This window comes from Pelophylax lessonae, assembly GCF_965119305.1.
Source record: "Pelophylax lessonae genome assembly, chromosome: 7".
Taxonomy (NCBI): Eukaryota; Metazoa; Chordata; class Amphibia; order Anura; family Ranidae; genus Pelophylax; species Pelophylax lessonae.
In genome coordinates this window covers 94,268,626-94,293,942 of record NC_138774.1, presented here as the reverse complement: position 1 = coordinate 94,293,942, position 25,317 = coordinate 94,268,626, and the positions used below count along the sequence as shown (strand labels likewise).

The 25,317-nt window shown below is 42.8% G+C and overlaps 1 long non-coding RNA gene across 2 annotated transcripts in view; it reads left to right on the top strand.

Annotated features, from left to right (window-relative positions):
* LOC309560194 overlaps positions 1 to 25,317 on the top strand; it is a 330,139-nt gene that overhangs the window by 130,383 nt on the left and 174,439 nt on the right. The window contains exon 1 of one of the 2 annotated variants that reach the window (XR_014225497.1): positions 21,299 to 21,341. The exons of the other annotated variant lie outside the window; for it this stretch is intronic. This is a non-coding gene — a long non-coding RNA (uncharacterized lncRNA). Of the gene's footprint in view, positions 1 to 21,298; positions 21,342 to 25,317 lie in introns of those variants that run through there. 2 annotated transcript variants of the gene reach the window in all.

Here is a 25,317-nt window from a genome sequence, read left to right as displayed (position 1 = left end):
TTTCAGTATCAACAGATAATTGAGCTAAATCATAGGGGGAACTCAGAAAAAAAAATGCTGTGTTAGTGCTACTGACAAACTGCCTCATACATCTCGGTTTTGTTGTCAGATAGATATAACCTGACTGGGCTGAAAACATAAAGAAATGTATGGTATGTAAGATCTGTATCAGCTTATAACGGGCAGAGGGCAGCAGGTGGGAATGAGATCATGATTGGAATGTCCCCTGTTATACCTGCTTGTAGAAAAAACAGATGTATGTGTCTCTCTCTCAATCCTGCTCTAGCAGGCTCAATAAGATTGTAAAAAGAAGACATTTTACTCCATTTTAAAGCTTTAGGATCTTGAGATAAGTATCTTTCCGGTTTGACAGATATACTTACTGTATATATATTTTATGGAGAGCCTTTGCCTCCTGCCCCCGATCAAGAATATTTGAAACATGTTGGGCTTTTTCCCACATGGACATTTATTGTAACACAATTTGGATGAATTGATACACTGCCAGGCCAAAAAAAAAAAGTCGCCACCAAAAAATAAAAAAAAGGTCACACACTCTAATATTTAGTTGGACCTTTAGCTTTGATTATGGTACGCATTCGCTGTGACATTGTTTCTATAGGCTTCTGCAATGTCACAAGATTTATTTCCGTCAAGTGTTGCATTCATTTTTCACCAAGATCTTGTATTAATGATGGGAAAGTCGGACCACTGCACAAAGCTTTTTCCAGCACATCCCAAAGATTCTCAATGGGGTTAAGTTTTGGACTCTGTGGTGGCCAATCCATGTGTGAGAATTATGTCTCATGCTCCATGAACCACTCTTTCACAATTTGAACCCAATGAATCCTGCCATTGTCATCTTGCAATATACCCGTGCCATCGGGGAAGAAAAAATCCATTGATGGAATAACCTGGTCATTCAGTATATTCAGGTAGTCAGCTGACCTCATTCTTTGGGCATATGCAGTACCTATCCAATAGGATAGTTACTGCATGCTTAGTTTAGTTAGTTGCATAGTTAATTCCAGGTGGCGACTTTTTTTTTTTTGGCCAGGCAGTGTATATTGTGGAGGTATGAGTATTGTGTTTGGATTTGGTGATCAAATGTTTTACTGTGTCAGCCATATATTTTTATGTCAGCGTTTTTAATTATGTTTATATTATTAATAGTTAATAAACTAAAAATTTTATTCTTAAAGCGGAACTTCACTCTTTCAATCAACATTTACTGTTTTTAATCCTTTTACTGCTAGCATTACTAAATAAATAGGAAAATACAGTATATCATTTTTCATTGTTTTAAACTGTTATTTTCACATTCTTTCAGTTACTTCCTGGATTCCAGGCCTAGGCAAATGTGATACATCCCAGGAGTCTTCGGGATGGGAGCAGGGGTTTTCTTAGCTAAGCACACACTCTTGCCTGCATGGCTGAGCTAAGGGAAGATGGATTCAAGGAAGTAAATGCTACATGAATCATCTGCCCTTACTCAAGATGGCCATGGACAGAAATGCTAGGATGTGTATTTCAAAGGGATTTCTCAGCAAAATAAAGCATGGAGACATGGTTATGACGGAACCGCTTGCAACTCCGATTAGATGCTTCCGCCAAACAATACCTCTTGCCCTCCAAACAGTTCCAGAAGACCGAGAGCTAATAGCAGCCATGTTACCCCAAGCATGGTACACAGACAAGATGTTAGGATAGAACCAAAGGAATTACTGTTTATTGAAACTCAAACACATACTTTATACCCCACATTCCCCTCTTGAGGATATTACCATGATAGTGCAAGCTTCAAACACCAATCCAATTAACAGCTAACAACTACAAGTGATTTTATTTAACCAGTAATCTAAACAAACATATAACATCCCACAATAGTTTGCTAACAAGGTGGAGTGGACACAATAATAGAAGACAGACATAAACAATAGGTGATCCAATTAACAATAGGAGAGACACAAATTTGTGTATTCTGTCCACTAGACCAGTGTTTCTCAACCTTTTTTCTGTCAAGGCAACCTTTAAATTTTGCACAATCTCGAGGCAGCCCATTCTAAAATGTAAAAACTTAAATAAATAGTTGTACAAATTGCAGCAGCATGCTCACACATAGGACACCCAGCATTAGACATGATTTATTCTTAAAATTTAAATGTACCTTTGCACACTGGTACTGACTAGCATTCCAGATTTCCTCTTCTGCCCCAGCAGACAGACAGAAACAATAGGTGATCGAATTAACAATGAGAGAGACACAGACTTGTGTATTCTGTCCACTAGACAAGTCATCAGAAGACAAACAATGTCCCAGCAGTCTGACACAGTGGAATACATTTATCTTTATAGATCTCTTTAGGATTATGGTTGATAAATATTTCTGTCCCAAGTGAAGGAGCCTCTCCAACCCAGACTGCAGGATTGCCATTATATTTCCTCTGACCATTACCCTGTACAAGATTAATATTACACCTTTCCATGCACTCCAAAAGGGAAGCTTTATTGTCTGTATTCAGATAATTATTCCAAGCCTTGCTCTCAGGGTCCATTATATTGTTGCCCATCATTGGAGAATAATCTGCTCTCTCCATGGGCCATAGTACATGGGTAGAAAGCTTGCCCCTAGTCTTCTCCAAAAGCCCCTGTCCTGGTTGGGTCTTTCACATTTCTCACCGATCAAAAGTAGACTAACAAGGTCCCAGACCTCCACCTGGTCTGGACCTGCATTAGTTGGGCAGAGTGAACCCACATAGGTGGTCAACATGATTTCCATTCTTGGCTGCAGGTAATAGTTGTCATTCGTAGGTGTGGGACAGAGGTCATGGAATCTCTGTCTGGCTTCCAGCGCTTCAGCTGGGTGGTCTTTACCATTCCCAGGCTCGGTCTGCTGCTGGGGAGAGGGGCCAACTGCCCTGGCTAACTGAAGCTGTGGAGACACTGTAGGGGCTAGGCCGAGGCCAGTGGCACTCTGCCTTTTTGTCAGCACTTCAGCTGGGAGTAGGAGCTTCACTACATCAGCTTGTTGCTGGGGTGAGGGGCTGACTGCCCCAGCTCCCTGTAACTCCGGAGTTTTTATCGGTGCTGGGAACATGGGCTACATGCTCTGTCCCAGATAGCAAGAAATTGAGCTGCAAGTTTGAAAATGACTTGCCAAGCTATTGCTAGACTTGCCAGTATTCACAAGTTTGTTGCACAATAGTATCAAGTCCACATTGCATGACTCCAGATCATCTTTCTTTGCAAGCATTCTGCAAGTCTGCTATAAGGTCTGGTTCAGTTATGTTGTGCAATAGTCATCACACCACAGAGGTCACTGTGGCTGAATTTTCAACTGCTCCTTGCTGTGTGAATGTTTTTTCTTTAACTGGTGCTGGCAGCCATTTTACAATCACTGTGATGTGCAGAGAGGTGAATGGTAACCATGAGATCTGATCTAGAGTTCAGGGAGGTAGAAATCAAGGAGTGACTAGCCCTAATATCTCATTGGTGTAGCACAATTTGAAATGTTTTAATTTTCCTTGTTTATATGCTAAGATTCTGCAGAAAATGTGTGTATGTAACCAGAGGCGTAAGTAGAAACCTCAGAGACTTGGTGCAAAAAACTTGGTAGTTCCAACACTGTATAGAGGACTACAAATCCCAGCAATACATTAACAATGTAAAATACTACCAGCTTTAGGGGGTGTATATAGAGATTTGTGCATTGTACTGTAATTTGAGAGCCATGTATTGCATATAGAGAGATGAATGCACTGTACTTTATACAGAGATCCATGCACTCTGTTGAAGAAAGATCTATGTACTGTACTAACACAGAGAGATCCATGCATTGTGCTGTATATGCAAATCCATGAATTGTGCCCTATATAGAGGTCCATGCACTGTATTGTATACAGAGATCCATGCATTGTGTTGTATATAGAGAGATCCATACATTATATTATTGAGATCAATGCACTGTACTGTATACAGAGATCCATGCATTGTGTTTCCATGCATTTTGTCATATATAGAGAGATCCTTGCACTGTACTGTATACAGAGATCCATGCATTGTGTTGTATATAGAGAGATCTATGCATTGTGGTGTAAATACAGATCCCTGCATTGAACTATATACACAAAGCTTGGTGCATTGTACTGTAAGGTTCAGGCATTTTACTGTAATATGCAGTTCAATGAATGGTATTGTATAGAGAGATCCATACATTGTACTGTATATATAGAGATCCATACATAGTACAGTATATAGAGAGATCCATACATTGTACTGTATTTAGAGCGATCCATACATTGTACTGTATCTAGAGAGATCCATACAGAAAGATACAGGCTCTTATTCTAGCTAGTAACCAATATTCCCAAGCAGTAGTGGCTCCAGTGGCAAATATGGGCCGCTTGCTATTACTTTGGATAAGACTCAGAAATGTATTTGGAGTTGCAGCATGAGTGATTTGCAGCTGCACATTGTTCTCTAAGAAGTCAGAAAAATAGAAAACACCAGCTCCCAATCACAAAATGCTAAATTCACCTTAGTTTTCTAAGTGAAGAAGAGTAGAGCACAAACCAACTGTGTTTTGAGACTTCATATTGGGTATTATGAGGATCCCATCCCCTCTTACCTTGTTTAATACATACAATGTCCTAATTACCAGTTACCAGCTGCAGCCAAGAGTTGATGTGTCTATAGAATAAAATACTTTATTTTAATGCTAATTGATTAATAATTGATTTTGTTCTTATTTTCACAGGCCAGTTCCAGATCCAAGCCCGTAGGACAGATAAAAATTATATATTTTTTGTATCATTTTAGTATTATTTTTGTTAAAGTTCTTTTTAATATTTTTAAAAATGTTTTTTTTCACGGTTTTGTAAATGTTCTTTTTCATGTTTTGTTAAATGTTCAACCTAATAAAAAAATAACTGTTTGTAAGATGTAATGCAGTGTTATGTATTGATTTTATTAAAATATTTAAATAAATGTTTTTATTTAGATCAGTTTTGTCTTAATGCACTATTCAGTGAATGGAGGTACATTTTTAAGGAAAAGGGTAAAATATAGGCCAAAAAAGCTTAAACTAGAAATATTTGAATGGGAGATTTTTTTTTTTCTTCTTCAGCCTCTTTAGTTTGGATTTTGCAATTCTCCTGACAATTCACCTCTGTTCACTTTTAAGTGAATAGACCCTCCCCCACTACCCCCCCTACTTACCCAACTTGCCTTCCGACCCTGCCAACCCAGCCCCCCCCCCCCTCTCGGCCCCTGGCGTACCCACTTAAGAGCTATACCTTGGTTTTGGTTGAGACCCCTTCTGTGTTGGGGTCCTTCCACGCAGCGTGGCCTTGGCCACACCTACAGTTTGAGCGTACCCTCATTGCATCCCAGATGGGACGCCGGGTCGATCCCATATATGTATTGCATTTGCTACATGTTGTTTGTATGTTATATACAGCAGTTTTGTATCTCAATGTGCCTTGTTTTATCTAGGCATGTACCTACTATTTTCACTGCATATTGCTGTACCATGTTTATTTTGCCTTCAATAAAAACCGTTTAAAAAGAAAAAGAAAGACCCTATAAAAACCTGAGACTTGCATAACTCTTGCTGTAGACTTGCATAACTCTTTCTATAGACTTGCAAGGCACTTGCTATAGACTTGCAGAGCTCTTGATGTAGACTCACCGCTGCAACTTTGCTCTTTCTACAGACTTGCCATGCAAATATGCTACAAACTGGAAAAGTGTCATCAAGAATTTGTGCTTCAAGAGCTCTGCAAATGTACAACTTGCCAGTGAAAATGTGCAGCGAGTTAACAAGACTTACCATTCAACACTGCCACAAATTTGTGGCAAGCTATTCTTGCTATCTGGGGTAGCTCTCGTCCAGCCACATTTCTGCCCAGACCAGCCTGCTTAACTCAGCTGTCTACTTCTTGTGCGGTTTTTCCCCCAAAAACAGCACCCGCATATGCATACTGCGACCAGAACCTTTCCTGGATGTAGGGGAGAATTTTTCCCTGGTGGCACTGCTCTCCATCCAGCTCTTCCTTCCAGAGTTGCCAGCAGACAGAGTCTTACCATCTCAGCAGGACCTCCGTTGGCACTGGTCCTCTGTGCTGCACCTGCATCTCTTGCACTCTCCCTACGAATTCCTCTTACATGGTGGCTTGTATCTGTACCTCTCCTCTTCTGTTATCCCAACCTTGGATCCCAGTGGTGGTTTGGATGTCCCAGACTGCAGAAAGCATTCCTCTGTGGCCACCAAATGTGATGGAACCACTTGGCACCCCGATTAAAGGCTTCCGCCAAACAGTGCCTCCTGCCCTACGAAACGTTCCAGCAGATCGAGAGCTAATACCAGCCCTTTTACCCCAAGCATCATACACAGACAAGATGTTGGGATAGAACCAAAGGAATTACTGTTTTATTAAAACTCAGACAAATGCTTGATACCTCACAGGACGACATTCCCATCTTGAGGATATTAGCATGATAATGCAAACTTCAAAGACCAATACAATTAACAGCTAACAACTTCCACTGATCTTAGTTAATCAGTAATCTAATTAACAAACATATAACATCCCGCAATAGTTTTCTAACAAGGTAGAGTAGAGACAATACTAGCAGACTGACAGAAATAATAGGTGATCCAATTACCAATGGGAAAGAACACAAACTTGTTTATTCTGTCTACTAGACCAGTGTTTCTCAACCTTTTTTCTGTCAAGGCACCCTTTAGAATTTTGCACAATCTCGAGGCACCCCATTCCAAAATGTAAAAACTTAAATTAATAGTTTTACAAATTGCAGCAGCATGCACACACATAGGACACCCAACATTAGACATGATTTATTCATAAAAATGCAATGTACCCTTGCACTCTGGTACTGACTAGCATTTCAGCTTTTCTCTTCTGCCCCACTTTCTCTCCCTCAATAAGCTAACATGGCCCCAGTGTTGAGAGGGGGCAGGTAAGGGGCAAAAAGGGATGTCCTTAGGTGCCTGGCGTCCTTCTGATCAACCTATGCCTTAATCAGTTGTTGGGACACTAGCAGCTGACCAACACAATTCCCAAACTTGTAATGCTACACATTAAAACACTGTGGCTTTGTGTAACAAAAAAGGCAGCCTTGATCCAACTTCTGGTTTGTTGACTACATTTGCACAATTTTTAGGTAATTTGCCAAGACACCCCTGAAGAATCTAGAAGGCACCCCAAGGATCCAAGGCACCCTGGTTGAAAAAGTCAGCACTAGACAACATTAAAAGTGTATTAAATAAGGTTTTTGGTTTGCGGTGCTCAGAAGCAGTCTAGTTTCATTTTAATTGATTTGATGGTAGTGGTACCTAAAAAGTCCCATTTTCTTAGAATGTTGTACAACGTTGTACGTTTTGAGGAATGTTGGCACCAACATAATAAATATCCATAATTTCCTATAAGAATATGGGGTCAGTTTAATGCTGTTTAACTACTTGCCACTCACAGTATATTTACTGTGGGCAGGGGGCATGGGCAGGCTGGATCACTTACATGTACGTCACCCAGCCTGTTCCAGGCTAGGGGGGCGCAGCATGCCACTCCCATGACAGCTGTGTCCGGTGCACTGTGGACTGTGGATCCCGGTACCTGCCCGCTTTCGGCAGTCAGAGGATCATGTGATTGCTACGCGATCACATGATCACAATGTCAACAAAGCTGTTATGAATGAATTTCATTCATGCCAGCTGTGTTTCCTATATAGAGTGATGACGTGGTTGTCCCACAGCTATCACATGGTACCTGGGCCAATCAAAGATCACTAGTAATCACAGCTGTTATGAATGTAACCCATTCATGACAGGTGAAAACATTGCTTTTACTGTGCTCATCATTGTAACAGCAAAGTGGTAAAAAAAAATCCTTGATCACTTTCCCCTCCAGAGTTGTACAGTGTTACTATACTATACTATACTATTTTTTTTTTTAAATGTTAAAAATATTATTTAATTGTTTGATTTTCCAAACAATTGTGACAAAAATATCAACTTCAAAAAACTTGCTATGCCTCTTACTAAACACCCCAGACTGTCTACTTTCCAAAAAGCAGCGTTTTTTTGGGGAGGGAAATTTGTACTGTCCTGGCATTTTAAGGGCCTCAAGAAATAAGAGAACCGTCAGTACATCAGGATTGATCAATTTTCACATAATAATATATATATATATATATATATATATATATATATATATATATATATATATATATATATATATATATATATATATATATATATATCATAGTTTGCAGACGCAATAGCTTTCACACAAACCAATTAATATACATTTATTGGGATTTTTTTTTTATTACAACTTTCAGTCTTTTTTCGTTTATATAGCAAAAAAGAAAAAAACCCAGTGGTGATCAAATACCACCAAAAGAAAGCTCTATTTGTGTGAAAAACATTATATAAATTTCATTAGCGTACAGTGTTGCATAACAATGCAATTACCAGCTAAAGTAGCACAGTGCTGAATAGCAAAACATGACCTGGTCATAAAGGGGGTAAAACCTTTCCGGAGGGCAAATGGTTATAAAAGGTCCTATATTTTCCCCTCCATAGTCCCCCCCCCCCCTTCAACATATTAATGAAATTTTTTTAAATAAAACATTGCTGTTTTTATTTGCATACCTTATTAAAGACCCTGAGTCTATCTGCCTCTCTATGCAATGCAGGCAGATCCTGACTGGTGTGAGGGGCCGGCACAATAATGTACCTAAAAACATTGGTCCAACTCCCATGAGGTCCCTCGCTGGCATCCTCTCCCCAGATTCAACTGGGTTCCAGTGTTTGACCATCTTGATTGGCCAGAGCGGGATGACATCACTCCTGCTCACTTGCACTGTGACGGAAATGTACATTAGAGCTGCACATGCAAATAAGTAGGTATGTATTTTATTACAGAAGAGACATTATATGTCAGGGTCTTGGGAGTCAAGGCAGCAGCATTTTTTGCTACCAATCAATGATTGTGTGCAAGTGTAGTGGGACAGAGCGGGGTGGTAAAAAATGTTACAAGTTATCCAGGCCCAGCAAACAAATGGCCCCAGAAGATGTTGGGACATATAGTCCTGGAAATGGTGGGACATGCTATTAAATGATGTACCACCAACCATCATCTTTGTCCTGCGCAGTGGTGTTTCTGGAGTGAAGTAGTCACATGTATTATTTTCCAATGAGAAAAGTCTCTGTCTGAATAATATGACTAATTTTCATGCTGCCCAGAGTTTGGCTGTAATTGCTCTTGCACAATTTTCCAGGGTATTGCAAAGCTCACAACACTCCAAAGCAAGCAAACCTAAGATAAACTGGTTATAAATTTGATAAACCAGGTTATAAATCAGGTTATAAACAGATTACATCACCAGGAAATGTTTTTATTTTGACATCAAAGAACTGGTGCAATAGCTACACACCAGTGCCTTGTGTTTAAAATGGTGATATTGATCTAGTGGTGGAAATGTAGAGAAAAAGATACTAGAAGGTGACTATAAGAATTTATAGACATTAGGTGATTTTCACTTGATCATGTTGCTTTTGTGTAGTAGTTTGTTTCATATTGCTAGGTGCTTCCTAAAGCTGGCCATAGACAAATTGAATTTTTTTTCTTGATCACCACCTGCAGCTCCTAAACGTTGTATTCTGACAGCAGCAAGAGGGATTGGATGGTCAGAATCAGATGAGAGCATTGGTGTGGGAATGGTGATCATGCATGGTACTTAAAGCGGAGTTCCGGGCAGAGAATCGTTTTTTTTTTTAACATACCCCCGGGACAGTCAGGGCTAGCACATTCCACAATGGCTAGCCTCTGATCTGTCCCGGTTCGCACTTACCTTTTAGAAGAAATACTTACTTAGAAGTTTTCTTCCACAGCGTTTCCATCTCGGTTGTGGGCAGCTGAAGCCGGCGCGGTCCTCTTCTCCGTCTTCTTCCGCGTCTTCGTGTCCCAGAATGCGCTGCACCGGCCCCTCTCGTCACTTCCGGTGCGGCACCGCATTCCTAAACAGCTTCTGGGCATGCCCAGAAGCTGTTTAGCAGGGGAATGCGGCGTCGCCCGGAAATGACGAGCGGGGCCGGTGCGGCGCATTGATTCCTGGGAGCTATGACGTTTAGCTCCCAGGAATCATTGCGAGGCAGGAAGTGACGGGGAGAGCCTCGGCGCTGGAGGAGGAAGCTGTCATAGGTGAGTATTTACGATCGTCAATTACAAGGTGAGTTTTTAAAAAAAAAAAATCTAACTATCCAATTCCTTTTCAGGTTAGGCTGAACTAGCAGACGGGCACAAAAAAAAAATATCGTTTTTGTGCCCGGAACTCCGCTTTAAAATGTAGGGTTGTAAGCACTGTGGTCAGAGTAGGGAATTGGTTCAAGCATGTGGTTTAGCTACTACAACATGTCCCTGGCAAACTGATGAAGAAAACTGAGTGGGAGCAACAGAAAGCCAAAATGGTGATGTTAAAGTGGTTCTAAAGGCAGAAGGTTTTATATCCTAATGCATTCTATGCATTAAGATAAAAAAAACCTTCTGTGTGCAGCAGCCTCACTCAGCACCTCCTAATATTTACCTGAGCCCCATCTCAATCCAGCGATGTTGCACAAGAGACTTGGCTGTCTGGGACTCTCCCTCCTGATCGGCTGAGGCAGCAGCGGGCGCCATTGGCTCCGGCTGCTGTCAATCAAAGTCAGTGAGCAAATGAGGAGAGAGAGGAGATGGGGCAGAGCCGCGGCTCCGTGTCTGAATGGACAGACAGAGCAGCATCTCAGCTCGAATGTCCCCATAGCAAGCTGCTTGCTGTGGGGGCACTTGTCATGAGTGCCGGTGAGGGACCAGAAAAGAGGAGGATCTGGGCTGCTCTGTGCAAAACCATTACACAGAGCAGGTAAGTATGACATGTTTTTATTTTTAATCGAAAAAAAAAAACAAGACTTTAGTAAAACTTTAAACTGCACATGCACAGTAGCAAATCAATGAAATTATTCACTTGCATGTCTGGGTTCTGCCGCAATTTTTGCTAAGCCCAAAGATGCTACTCCACTGCGCAACACAGTCACCATGTTATTGTAGATTGGATAGATAACATTTCTTCACTCCTGTGTATGTGCTGTTTTAGGTAGCATGAGATGACACCAGGGACTTTTTTTCAGCTGGAATGTGGTGGAATAAAGGTCCTTTGGCTGGATGGAAACTAGATTTCTCCACTGTGAGCCTGCTAGTTCCTATCCTTTAAAAGGACCTAAACACTATGGAGAAAAGGGTCCTTTCACAGGATAGGAACTAGCTCTCTCACTGTGAGTTGGATAGTTTCTATCCCTATACAGGACCTAACCACTAGGGGGCTAAAAGGTCCTTTCGCCAGATAGGAACTAGCTCTCTCACTGTGAGTTGGATAGTTCCTATCCTTTAACAGGACCTGACCACTATGGAGAAAATTGTCCTTTCGCAGGATAGGAACTGGCCTGCTCACTGTGAGCTGTCTAGTTTCTATCCCTGTAAAGGACTTTTGTTGGCTGAAGCGATAAATGTTCTTTAGCTGGATGGGAACTAGCTCCCTCACTGTGAGCTGGCTAGTTCCTATCCTTTAACAGGAACTGACCACTATGGAGAAAATGGTCCTTTCGCAGGATAGGAACCATCCTGCTCACTGTGAGCTGTCTAGTTTCTATCCCTGTAAAGGACTATTCTTGGCTGAAGGGATAAACGTTTTTTAGCTGGATGGGAACTAGCTCCCTCACTGTGAGCAGGCTAGTTCCTATCCTTTAACAGGACTTGATCACTATGGAGAAAAATGTCCTTTCGCAGGATAGAAACTAGCTCCCTCACTGTGAACCAACTAGTTCCTATCCCTGTAAAGAGCTGGAGGGATAAAGGTCCTTTGGCTGGATGGGAACTAGCTACCTCACTGTGAGCTGGCTAGTTCATATCCTTTAACAGGACCTGACCACTATGGAGAAAAATGTCCTTTAGCTGGATAGGAACTAGCTCTCTCAGTGTGAGTTGGATAGTTCCTATCTCTATATAGGACCTGACCACTAGGGGGCCAAAGGGTCCTTTAGCTGGATAGGAACTTGCTCCCTCAATGTGAGTTGGATAGTTTCTATCCCTATACAGGACCTGACCACTAGGGGGCTAAAAGGTCCTTTAGCTGGATAGGAAATAGCTCACTTATGGCACTTTTCCACTGCAAGTACCGGCTCGTACCAGCTCGGCTCTACTCGGCCCTGCTTGGCCCGGTTTGCTTTTCCACTGCTGGTACCGCATGGTATAGTGTCGGAACGGTTCGGTACGGTACGGTATAGGTTTGCTTTTCCACTAAAGTAGTACTAAAGTTAAGTGGGTGGGATAACAACGGGGTGGGTGGGATTCTCTGACCAATCAGTGGCTAGTAGTGACTGCATGCAAAGGATTGTGGGATATGGTACCAGTTTGGTACCTGTTGGAACCACAATCGAGTAGGTACTGTTTTTCAGAGCCATACCGTACCGTTCGGTTCCATGCAGTGGAAAAGCAAACCTATACCGTACCGTACCGAACCGTTCCGACCCTATACCATGCAGTACCATGCAGTGGAAAAGCGCCATTACACTGAGCAAGCTATATCCTACCTGGAGTAAGCACAGGGTCCTTCTACTGGCACACAGCTGCACCATTAGTGTGCCTGCTTTATAGAAAATCTGTCTCAGACCACCATTTTAACCAGTGAAACTGGCTTGACCTGCCACAATATATACACAGTAAAACTTTGGATTGAGAGTAACTTGGTTTAAGAGCATTTTGCAAGACAAGCTATTTTTTTTTTTTTTTTTATTTTGACTTGATAAACAAGCAATGTCTTGATATACAAATAGCATCACGTCACAACTGAGTATAAAAGAGAAGAGGAGCCTCTAAGTGTAGCAATATGGTTACATTTAATGAAGGTATAACATTTAGCAACTCACATGGTTTATGATTAAAACAGGCACATCTAAGTATGCAGGCATCCGGGATAAAGCTGTCCACATAGACCATCATCTGCACTGCCATTGATGTCATCCCTTCCACGCTGCGCTCCACGAGCGCTTCAAGCCTCGCTTTCAGATCACTCTACTGCAGGGTAGTCTTCCCAGTCCCCATTGCTGACTGACAGTGGTGAGAGTGCCTGCACGGTGGTGAGAGCGGATGGTCTATGTGGACAGCTTTACCCCGGATGCCTGCATACTTAGATGTGCCTCTTTTAATCATCAACCATGCGAGTATCTAAATGTTGAACCTTCATTAAATGTAACCATATTGCTACACTTAGAGGCGCCTCTCTTCTCTTTTATACTCTGTAGCTCCTGCTGGATTTTGCTTCTAATCTCCTTGTGGAGGCTGCCATTTGGATGGACATTTTATGGTTACACAACCTATCACATTGCTACTGTATAATCTTTTTATATGGACTATATGGTTGTGGAACTAATCATCTGAGTTTCCATTATTTCTTATGGGGAATTTTGCTTTGATATAAGAGTGCTTTGATTACAAGCAAGGTTCCGGAACGAATTATACTTGCAATCTAAGGCTCTACTATATATAGTTTATATGTATATATATATATATATATATATATATATATATATATATATATATATATATATATTATATAAAACATGACAGCAACAGTTATCCAGTACTGTTAGTTAACCACTTCAAGAGATATAAGAGAAGTCTCTGGTTTCTTATGAAATACACTTACTCATTGCACAAGGTGTCATGTGGAGTCAAACACTTAAAGATAGCAGAGAAGTTTGTGGTTTCCTATGAAATACATTGAATCCTTGCACAAGGTGGCATGCAGTGGAATGGGGAAATGGTGGTTTTAAGAACTCCAAGCCACATATATCTCTCAGCCCTCATTCACATTGGAGCCACTCAAATCGCATGACAAGTCGCACCTTACTGCCAGCAATGGCACTGTTCAAATTGGTGCAATGCTGACTTTGCGGTCCTGCATCGATTTGAAAAGGTAGTTTCTGCACTACCTTTGGCGATTTCGGGTGTGACTTCCATAGACATCTGTGCATGAAGCTGTGCGATTTTAGATGAAACCGCACAATTTCATAGCCATAGTCAATGTAAATGAGGGCTCAGCCAAAGTTTTAGGCATCTCCCAGAAAACTCTTATCTACAGATAACAGCCATATTCCTACTTCATTAAAGAATGAGTTTAGTTACTCAGATAAAAGTCCTACCCAGGTGCTATGTCACCTGCCAAACGATTTGTAAAATAAAGCCCCGTACACACGTACTGATCGTCGGCCGAACGATCGGCCGTCTTTTGTCCAGGGCTGTCGTGTCTGTTGAAAACTGCAAAAGACTGCACACGAATTTTGTCGCCAACAACAGCCGACTGCAGAAGTGATGTCATGTGATGGTTAACTTTCCTTGTCTTTTTTCTTTTCTGAGCATGCCCAGTCTTGCAAATCTGCTGTCTGTCGGCCGAAATCTGTACTGACTGGCGAACAATCGGCCGTTCTGGTGTTGGCCAACAAAAATTTTAATGCCTGCACGACAGATTCTGTTCGGCCGAAAATGCGCTGTCGGCTGTCGGAAGCATCATACTAACAAGCCTACAATCGGCCGATCGGCTGTCGGCCGAATATTTACGGCCGACAATCGGTACGTGTGTACGGGGCTTTATGCACATTCTCTCCCTCCCCCTATTGTGCTAAATGGATGCTTATCATTAGGTGGGAAGCAACACTTCCTGGAGCCAGTGTTGCCAACCCCCATGACTTTTTTTAATGACAAAATATGGAAACATTTACTGACAGAGCACATTTTTTACTGACATCCTAAAATATGACAAAAAACACTTATTATAAACGCTTATTCATAAACTATGAAATCGATATTTAAAAAATATAAGCAATATGTAAACATTAACAATACCCAGAACAGGTAATCTGCTAGCTTTACAATTAAAAACTCAAAACAGGGTGACAAAATATGAACATGACTATGATGATAAAAGGCCTGGGGCATCCATGGGATAAAACAAAAAAAAGTTTTGTGTCGTGCATAGCATGCCATGGCAAACAGTTTTGTACGGTTAGATTTTGCCTAACAGTAAGGCTACATTCACACCGGCGACCAGGTTCGGTGCCAATCATAGCGGCAGCTCCCTCTGTGGCTGTCAGTGGCTCCCAGAGGGCAGGTGTGGCCACCAGCCTCGTCCACCACAATGATAGGTCACTGGCTTCTGCCACCGCATTCCACACAGCTAGCGACTACATTTGTGTGGTCCAGCAGCGATCACTGCAGGCATTTGCCTGCAACACAGACAGCATCAAACAGCCGCAGCCACCAGTGAGCCGCCACCACAGCAAATGGGGGCTGTGGCCGCAGTCACATGCCGAGAACTACAGAAGGAACTGCCACTACAACGTGCCCCAATCGTCGGCATGAATGAAGCCTAAGGGAGGATCATTGAACAAAATCTACCTGTAACATAAAGGTTCATTGTGTAACATTCCTGTACAATCCTCACTGTCTGCCTATCTATGCTGTACCCCCTAGTTGATGGGGTACTTACATCTCTGTTGGCAGTGGTGATGTTCAGCATGTTGGTAGGCCAGTCCAGGGTAACAAAGGGTGGAGGGATGGTGGTAGCAAGACATAGCTGCCTGAGCCAGGGGCAGCTCATCATCAATAGCAAGCTTGCCTCCATCACATTGGGTATATTACCGGCTCATCTTCATGTTGCAATGGAGGGCCTGGCTCCGGTCTGCACACACATCCAACACAGCAGTGGGGAAGGGCTTGGGGAGAGACAACGTAAGGACATTGCACCCATTGCACAGCCGAGGGAAGAGGGAGAGCTACAGGCAAACCGGCACCCGCCCAGCCATTCACTCAGCCAATGGGGCGTGAAGAGAAAGTTTTGTTCTCCTCCTCGGGTAAGCATGTGGTTGGTTGTTAGGATGCTGGCTGGTCTTAGCAACCAAAAACTAGAACTGGCAGTGGCATCCAAGAGGTGGCATTTAGCAGAGAGCAGCAGAAAAATAATATGATATGGGCTTGTGTAAGATGGATGGACCGTTTGACCCTACCATCTCCTGGAGCAGTGTTTTTATGGACATTTTATGTACAGCTGATCACTTTTTTTTTTACAAACTGTCGGTGAATATACTGAAATATCAGCATTATTTATTTAGTGTAGTAACAGCTTTGCAGTATTGGAATTCGGGGTACACCTTTCTTCTTCACCAGGTATTGCTTACAGCAGTGTTTCTCAAACTTTTTTCAATCAAGGCACCCTTAAAAATTGTGCACAATCTCAAGGTAAGTCATTCTAAATTATGGAAAAACGAAAACTATGGACTAACCACAACCCAGAAACATCCACTCGTAGGACACCCAACATTAGTGATTTATTCTTCCAAAGCAAATACACCTTTGCACACTGATTCTGACTACAATATTTCTCCCTTACTCAGCTTATGTGACCCCAGCGCTAGTGGAGAGGGGCAAACAAGGAGGCTGTGCAGGCAACTGACATCCTCCTTATCAACCAATCACATCATTGGTTGATAGGACGCCGGTGGCTAGAAGGTTGTAATGGTGCACAATGAAAACCTGTGGCTTTGTGTAACTAAAAGGCATTAAGATAAAAAGCCTTCTGTGTGTAGAAGTCCCCCTCAGCCCCCCTATTACTTACCTGAGCCCACCTCTATCCAGCTATGTCCATGTATGCCTCGTGCCGGGACTCTCCCCCCTGATTGGCTCCCGCTGCTGTCAATCAAAGTCAGTCAGCCAATGAGGAGAGAAAGGGGCGGGGCCATGCCCCAGCTCCGTGTCTGAATAGACACTAGGAGCTGGGGTTCAGCTCAGATGCCCCCGTAGCAACCTGCTTGCTGTGGGGACACTCACCAGGAGGGAGGGGCCAAGAGAGCAGAAGTGGAACCGAGAAGAAGAGGATGCAGGCCACTTTGTGCAAAACCAACTGCACAGGGCAGGTAAGTACCGTACATGTTTGCTATTTTTATTTAAAAAAACAGTACAGCCTGATTAGAAAAGTCTGTCCTCTACCTGTATGCTTTAGAAAAGCACCCTTGCTCTGTACGGAAGCAGTGGTCTTTCTGCAGAGGTGTGGCGCATCCCCTGCTTCCTCCAAGCTTGAGTCCTCCAATCAGCATAAAGGATGAGCTATGATTGTAATAACTGCAGCCAGCTTCAATTTAATTCTCTGCTTTAAAGCTTCTAGAAAACACAAACATCAGGGAAATGTGATTTTTTTAAGTTGATGGCATCAAGATCTGTATTTATCAGAAGGTAAAGAATATGAAATCTTCAGGCACGTGAACTTTCAGATCCTTGAACACTCACAATGCTCTGTGTTAAAGTTGAACTCCAGCCTTACCTTTAGTCTTGCACACTTGTGCAGGCTCCTCTCCTGTACAGAAATTGCATACTCTGATTTCACTGCACAATGTAAGCTTCCCACAGTGTGCATTAGAAGCTGCAGCAAGTCAGATACATTTACAACACTCTGCTGACTCCTCCCACCAACCATGATCTGCCTGCATTGCATAAAGGAGCACAGAGTCCCAGTGATGATGTTACCAGGACACAAAAATAATATGTAATGAAAAGGGAAAGGCTTTATTATAAAATATCATTAGCATATTGATGGGGGGTGAAAGGAGGAAATCGAGGAAGGCAAGATCAACTTCAGATTTAAGCTTAAAGTCCAACTCCGGCAATTTTTTTTTTTTCCATGTAGTGGGGTTGTGCCCACACTGCATGTATTAAAGAGTTTACCTCAACACTTCATATTCCTGATATGTGGCTGCTGTACCATGTACTTGAGAACGTATCCTGTACTCTTTGTATTGGTCAGGGCTTTTTTTCAGCGGGAACGCGGGGGAACGCAGTTCCAGGACCTCCTGCACTGACTCTATGTCAAGGGGTTCAAGGTCTATTAATGCTAGCTGCTGGGGGGATCTATTGTTGCTGGAGGAGATCTACTTTTGCAGGGTGGGGAGGGGCATCTACTGTTGCTCAGGAGGTCTATTGTTGTTGGTGGGGGTAGGGTCTACTGTTGCTGGGGTCAGTTGTTGCTGGGAGGGATCTAGTGATGCTGGCTGCAGGGAAATCTGTTGTTGCTGCTGCTGGGGGTCTATTGTTGCTAGGGGAGGGGGTATTTTGTGGTGAGTGATACATTGTTGCTGGGGGAGGGTCTATTGTTGCTGGCTGCTGAGGAGTCTATTGGTGCTGGCATCAGGGAGAGCTGTTATTGCTGCTAGAGAAATTTTTTTTGCTGGGGGAGGGGGTATTTCCTTCCGGGTGGTTCATTGTTGCTGAGGGGATCTATTGTTGCTGGCGCATTTGATCTAGTTGACTGTTTTTCTTGTTATTATTAACAAATTCCGTACAAATTACTCAGTACCACAATTGTTACATGGTTCTTTATTCTCTAAAAGGAGCAGTACTTGGGAGGTGGGTAGGGGGCGGAACCAAGGAATTGTGCAGGAGGTGGGTTGGGGGGCTGACTCGGGGAGGGGAGTTCCTGCACCTATTGTCTGAGAAAAAAAGCCCTGGTATTGGTTCCTTTGTGTGCCCCCTGCACAGCCATTCACTGGGAAGCTCAGTGTGCTGCTGCTTCCCCTCCCCCCAGCTCTTAGCTGAGAACAGGGGGAATATGATCACTTATAAAAAAGGGGAAAAAAGGTCATTATTATGTTTTTTCATGTACAGAAATGTTTGCATTTCATTTCTATTTTAAACTAAATGGGTTGTTTTACAAGGTGACCATTTACAATCACTTCAACTGCTTGTTTTGTCTAGGGGTGAACACAGAGCCTATACTCACCCGAGCCTCCAAACCTCCAGAAAACAGTTCTCCATCACGTCCAAAGGTTGACTGTTCCTGATGATTTCAGGTCCAGAGCTGGTCTATGGGCATTATGATGTCAGAACAGTCAACCGCACAAGACCGCTGGACCGTGGGGGGACAGGAGACGAAAGGGACCGGTCTTGTACTGGGGGGATCGGAATGCAGTGGTGGGATTCAGCCGGTTTGCACCGGTTCTAGAGAACCTGTTACTAAAAATGGACAAGTTCGCAGAACCTCTGACTCAGATTTGTAGTCAGACTTACTGTTCAGTGACCCGTTGCACCATCTGGAATGGATTATCCGCATCCGATCCGACTCCGCTGGCTCTGGCTGTGGCTGCTCTCTCTCTGCTGGGGAGGCGGGCGGGAGCCCACACACAGCACTGGTTGCTAGAGCCGCTTGGCGTCTAGCAACCAGTGACATCACATCTTCCTCCTCCACAGAAGCAGGAGAGGCGCCAGAGGCTGCTGGTTTGGTCTTTTTTAATCCAGCCCTCCTGCTGCATAGCATAGTAAACTAGCTGGCAGGGCTGTGTCTCCAGGGATGTTATGGGGGAGGGGCCTAAGACGATTTCAGCTACCCATTGGCTGAGGAGGCAGCAGGAGGCGGGCTGCTCCACCTCCCACTGCCTCCCTAGCCAATGGGTACACAGGGTGCGCTGTCAATCACTACAGAGCCTCGGGCTTCCTGTGTTGGTGGAATGGAATTCCTCTGCAAAGAAGCTGCTACAGAGGTGAGATATATTGTAAGTTTCCCTGAAGCTGTTGTGGAGTTCATAGCCTGTGCCCCCCATCCTCTCCATGTTAATAAGTCACTGTAATGCCAACCTTATTGCTGTCCTTTTAGCAGGTGGTGAAAGTAATTTTTCACATGTGTAGCATAGGTGTCAGCTTTTGTCACCATGTACAAAAGGTCAGCAGTATGGGTAGCATTAGTGACTGTCATAAGTCCAGGTTCACTAAATTACCCAATGCTCTGAAAAGCAATCCATGTGGATCGCTTTTCAGGTCCCTTTGATGTGAGCGGTTTGATCGGGTCTTCCTATCTGTTTTCAGGCAGATCTGATTGGACCCTCCATTCTCCTCTATAGAGCGGCAGATGTAAACAGAATTGTGTTCGTTTACACCCGACCTACCTCCAATCTGATCTGATCTGGCAGAAAATGGGCATCCGTTCCCCTCCATCTGACCAGATCGGAGGGAAGTTGGGTGTAAACGGACAGCAAGAGTGGACACAGAACTGTCAGTCATGTGCTCCGCTCAGCTCAGTAGGGAATCCGCGGACAAATCCCCTGCTGAGAAAAACTGGATCGGGCCCGTGTGAAGATTGCAGCTAAAGTGTAACTAATGCCTCGTACACACGCAACGATTATCGGCCAACCGATCGGTCGACTTTTGTCCAGAGTTGTGTTTTGTTGGTTGGAATGTGCCTAGACTGCACACAAATTTTTTCGGCCAACAAAAATCTACTTCAGAAGTGATGTCATGTGCTGGTTTACTTTCCGTGTGTTTTTTCTTCTCTGAGCATGCCCAGTCTTGCTCATCAGATTTTTGTCTGCCGAAATCTGTACTGACTGACGGAAAATCGGCCGTTCTGTTGACGGCCAACAAAAATTTTATAGCCTGCACACCAGATTTTTTTCGGCCGAAAAGTCGGAGTCGGTTGTCAAAAGCATCATACTAACAAGCCGAAAATCGGCCGATCGGACGTTGGCCGAAAATTCACGCCCAACTATCGACGTGTGAGTACGAGGCATAAGGCCTGTGTTCTATCAGAATGGTGCTACCCATCAGATTGTGCAATGTAGGTGATGCTTGAACCAAAAAACACTTACTGCGCATGCACAATGCGTTCCAAACACTTAATGATCTAATGGGTAGTGGTAATCTGAAAGAACACACATGCGGACATCTTACCACACCCAGCTATGTCTTGAATTTCTGAGTATGTTTAGCAATAAAGTGAGGGTATATAAATAAATATAGTATATTCATATCTGTGATGCTGTTTTGATGTTATATTTTGACTTTTGCGATTTTTAGTGGGACTGCAACATTGCGGCGGACAGATCGGACCCCTAACTGACATTAGATTAAAAAAAAATATATATATACCATGCTTGAAAGTCGGAACTGGTTACTAAAATTCTTGAATCCCACCACTGATCGGAGGATTAGCTGAGTAAATCTCGACTGTCTGAACCCCTAGACAAAAATGGGCAGTTAACCCATGCGGTGTGGGCAGAACCTTATTGCATGGGGGAAAAAAAATGGCCAGAGTTCAGCTTTACCAGAACAGAACAGAGAGAAATAATGTGTGCACACGAAGCAGCTGGTTTGTGGTTGGTATTTTGAACTTCCTTAGCCCAAGGCAAAGTGCAACAAAAACCAGTCTGTGAAGATTGCTCGGCATAGCAAAGTCTGTCTACATATCAGGTACGGGAGCTGGAGAGGGACACTCTATAATGTATTGTAATAATGCCATGTCATTGTGTTTCATGTTATAATTCTATAGTCTGTTTAAGTCACTCATTGCTTACTATCATTTTATAGGTCTTCTACTACCTAACAGGTTACAAGACACGATACAAGGGTGGTGAGTAACTTCGTCATTTTTAAGTTTTCTTTCCTATCATATGTTAAATCTGATCTCCAAGTATATATATATACTGTATATATATATATATATATATATACAAGGGAGTTATTTTAGCTGCTAAAGAATTTGAATTTATGTCCATCCAGTCCTGATATCTGCACCCCCGTTAGGTAGACTCGCCTTCTCTATTTGTCCTGTTAACCATTATCATTGACAGTAAAAGTAAAAGAAATTCCCAAATTTTGGGTTGACAGCAGATTAGTAATAGAAGGGAAATCTTCCAATGAGGACACTAGTTCTGGTGACACCCTGAGATTCATTCACTTTTACACAGATTGATTAATGTATGGTTCAAGTTACACAAATATAATTTTACTCGTTTTTTTATAGCTCTAATTATTAGGTCAATTTTTTTTACAGGAAAATGTATCATTTTAACAATAGTGATTATGATTATTATTGTTGTTAGTACTATCAATATTATTAGTAATGTTATTATTATAATTTTTTTACTTATTTATTTTAATTTTATTTTTTAATTTTTTTTTACGATTGTACAATCAGATTGTATAATGTAAAGATTGTATAATGTATGTTTCAATGTATACACATACCAGTTTCAAGATGATTATTATTATTATTGTTATAATTTTTTTTTCCAGCTCCGATATTCTCATTTTTGTTCAGTACTCATGTTCTAATTTTTGTGTAATTATTTTGACACTCTTATTACTATTGACTGTTTGGTTTTATTTATGACCCTGTGCAGGAGATATTGTATCAATATCAGATTGGTATGAAAATCTTCTTGTGTTCTTTCTAGTCCCGATGAAGGGGGACAATTAGACCCCCAAAATGCATTGGCCTCTTTTTTTTATGTATCTGGAGTAGAGGTATGGTGCTTCAATTTCAACTCTTTTTACATCCCAGGTTTTTATTGCTGTTTGTGCCCCCGTTAGGGAGATTCCCCCTCTCTATTTGTCCTGTTTATCATTATTATCAAAAGTAAAAATAAGAAAATCCTGCATTTGGGTTGACACCAGAACAGAAATAGAAGGGAAATCTTCCAATGAGGACACTAGTTCTAAAGGCCCTAGTGACACCCCGGAATTCATTTACTTTGGAGGGATTTTTTTCTCACTTCCTGTTTGGCTATTGGACAGAAAGTGAAAGGAAAACTCCCCAATGGGACACAGGTGGTTAAAAAAAAAAAAAAAAACTTACAGGAGTTATGCTCCTCCCTTACAAAATGAATCCAAAATGAAAAACGTTTTCTCTTTACTTATGCTTTGAAGTAGCATTCCATTCAAATCCCTCCACCTCCCAACACCTTTTCTGACTAATCTATTTAAGAAATATCTGTATACTTATCTACATTCAGGCTGCTTCAGTCCAGTCTCCAGCAGTGGCTGTAGGGGAATGGAGAGAGCGCTCCAACAATGGCTGGGAATGCCTTAACAATGATGTGTTGGTGCTCCTTCCTCTCCCCTGCAGCTGGTGCTGGCTGACAGAGTGGAGCCAATCATGTGACCAGACTGGAGTGACCTGAAAATAGGTAAGCAGCCAGATCTTTTTGTATACAGGTTAGTCAGAATAGGTGTTAGGAGGAGGGGAGGAGGGGGGGGGGAGTATTTTTAAGAGCAGAAGCAGGAAACGGTGACTCCAAACCATGGAGTCAGTCGGGGAATGAGCAAGCAGCAGGGATATAAGCTACAGAAGACCCCAGTCTTGGGGAGAAGGCGCGGATATGCACAGAGGGGGGAGTGAGGGGAAGTGGCAGGAAACACAGGGTGAAGAGGAAAAAAGTAAAAGAGGGAAGGAGGAAGGGAGCAAGAGGAAAGCTGGAAGGGGCCAGCGAGGCCCAGGTCCCCAGGCCCGCACCCCCCCACGCCCCCAGAGCCCTAGTTGGAGACAGTGAGCTCCTGCAGGTAGACGTCCGTACACGTAAAGTAGTCCCACGGTCCCCATTTATCCCGAAAGGCCTGTTCCCGATTGTACAAAGTAGCCGACATGTCCTCCATGTCTCGAAAGCTCCCCAACCTTGGAAAACCATGGAGATCTCCTGGGCGCATCAGGTGACCTCCAGCACAGGGGTATGCAGGCCTTGGCAGCATTTAAGAGCTGGATAGTCAGAAAGGACTTATATTTTTTAACAGGTCGTCGGGTGAGGTGCAGCAGACACGCCGCAGGATCATCCGCCACGTCCATGTTAGTAAGCTGTTTGATGACGCCGGCCACCGCTCGCTAAAATGGTTTGACCAGCGGGCATTACCAGAAAATGTGAAACATCGTCCCTGTGGCGTCATTACAATGCCAGCATTTATCCGATACCAGAGGGAAACAATGATGCAATAAAGATGGCACCCTATACCAACGCTTGAGAACCTTATATCCCGTTTCCTGGATCTTAGTGGCGATAGAGGATTTATGCACAAAGAGAAGGATCTTGTCCCTTTGGGTTTTTGTGAAAGTGGTTTGGAGGTCAGATTCCCAGTGGGCAAGAAAAGGAGGGGAAAAGTCAGCGGGGGGACTGTTCAGGGCCGCATAGGCAACAGAAAGGGTGTGTCGTGTCGGTTCCCATCTGTGGCAGATCCGTTCCAGGTCGGTCAGTGGGCGGGAGATACAGAGAAGGCGGAGGGCCCCCCGGAGGAAATGCGGAAGCTGGAGGCCACTCCAAAAGTCCAGTGGAGGGTGCACAATCCCCGACAACGCCCCGTGGATAGACTACCACCACTCTCCAAAAAAGTCCACAAGGTGGGAGTAGTTAGGGTTTGACCATTCTGAGGGTGCTCTGGTCCAGCCACATCACCTCTACAGCGGCCAGCTTCAGTGAAGAGGAGTTACCATGGCTGGCTGCAGAGCCTGGGCAATGAAATCATCAATTTGCTTACTATGGGGCATCTATTGTCTGCTGTCCTTCCTGTACACTGAAGACAGCATGGGAACCTTTCATGTGACCGGAGCAGAGCATCCTCAGAATAGGTAAATATACACATCCTTCCTTTACAGGGTAGTAGGCAGAGTTGTATAAAGTACTTGAAACCCATACTTGAGTAAAAGTACAAGTGCTCGATCAAAAAGGGACTTGAGTAAAAGTGGAAGTGCTCGATCAAAAAGTGACTTGAGTAGAAGTACTAAAGTATTCAACATTTTTTGTACTTGAGTATTGCAAGTAGTTTTTTAAAAAAATTTGCTACTCAAGTACAGAAAGTAAAAGTACAAGTACTGTGTTATGTAGTTATTAAAGAAAGAAGTCAAAAGTTTGAACATCATATTGTTTTTATTATTTCAATTGCAGCTTTTATTTATACATACAGTAGCATTTATTTTTGTATGCGCTGATAATACACATGTTTTGAGCTTCATGAAACCTGCCATCTACTGTTCTGGCAGTGGTAGTTTTTATAATTGTAACGAGTAACTATGCAGCACAAAGAAAAATATCGGAGTAGAAGTATTGAAATCATTGAAAAAATGTAGTGAAGTAAAAGTGGAAGTAGGAGAAAACAATTCTACTCTAGGAAAGTACAGATACCGCCTTTCGGTACTTAAGTACAGTAGTGAAGTAGTTCTACTTAGTTACTATACATCTCTGGTAGTAGGCATAGGGCTTAGAATGGGGGTGGGAGGAGCTTTAAAGTGGAACTTTAGGCAGAAAAGGAAGTCCTGCAGGATCACTTCAGGCTGGCCCATTTTGCAGGTATAGATATGTAAAAAATTAAAAATAAGTGTCTACAATGTTTAAAATCCAGTAATTCCTGCTCTGCACATGCTCAGTTGCTCCAACATTTTATGCATTTTTAGGCACTGTTG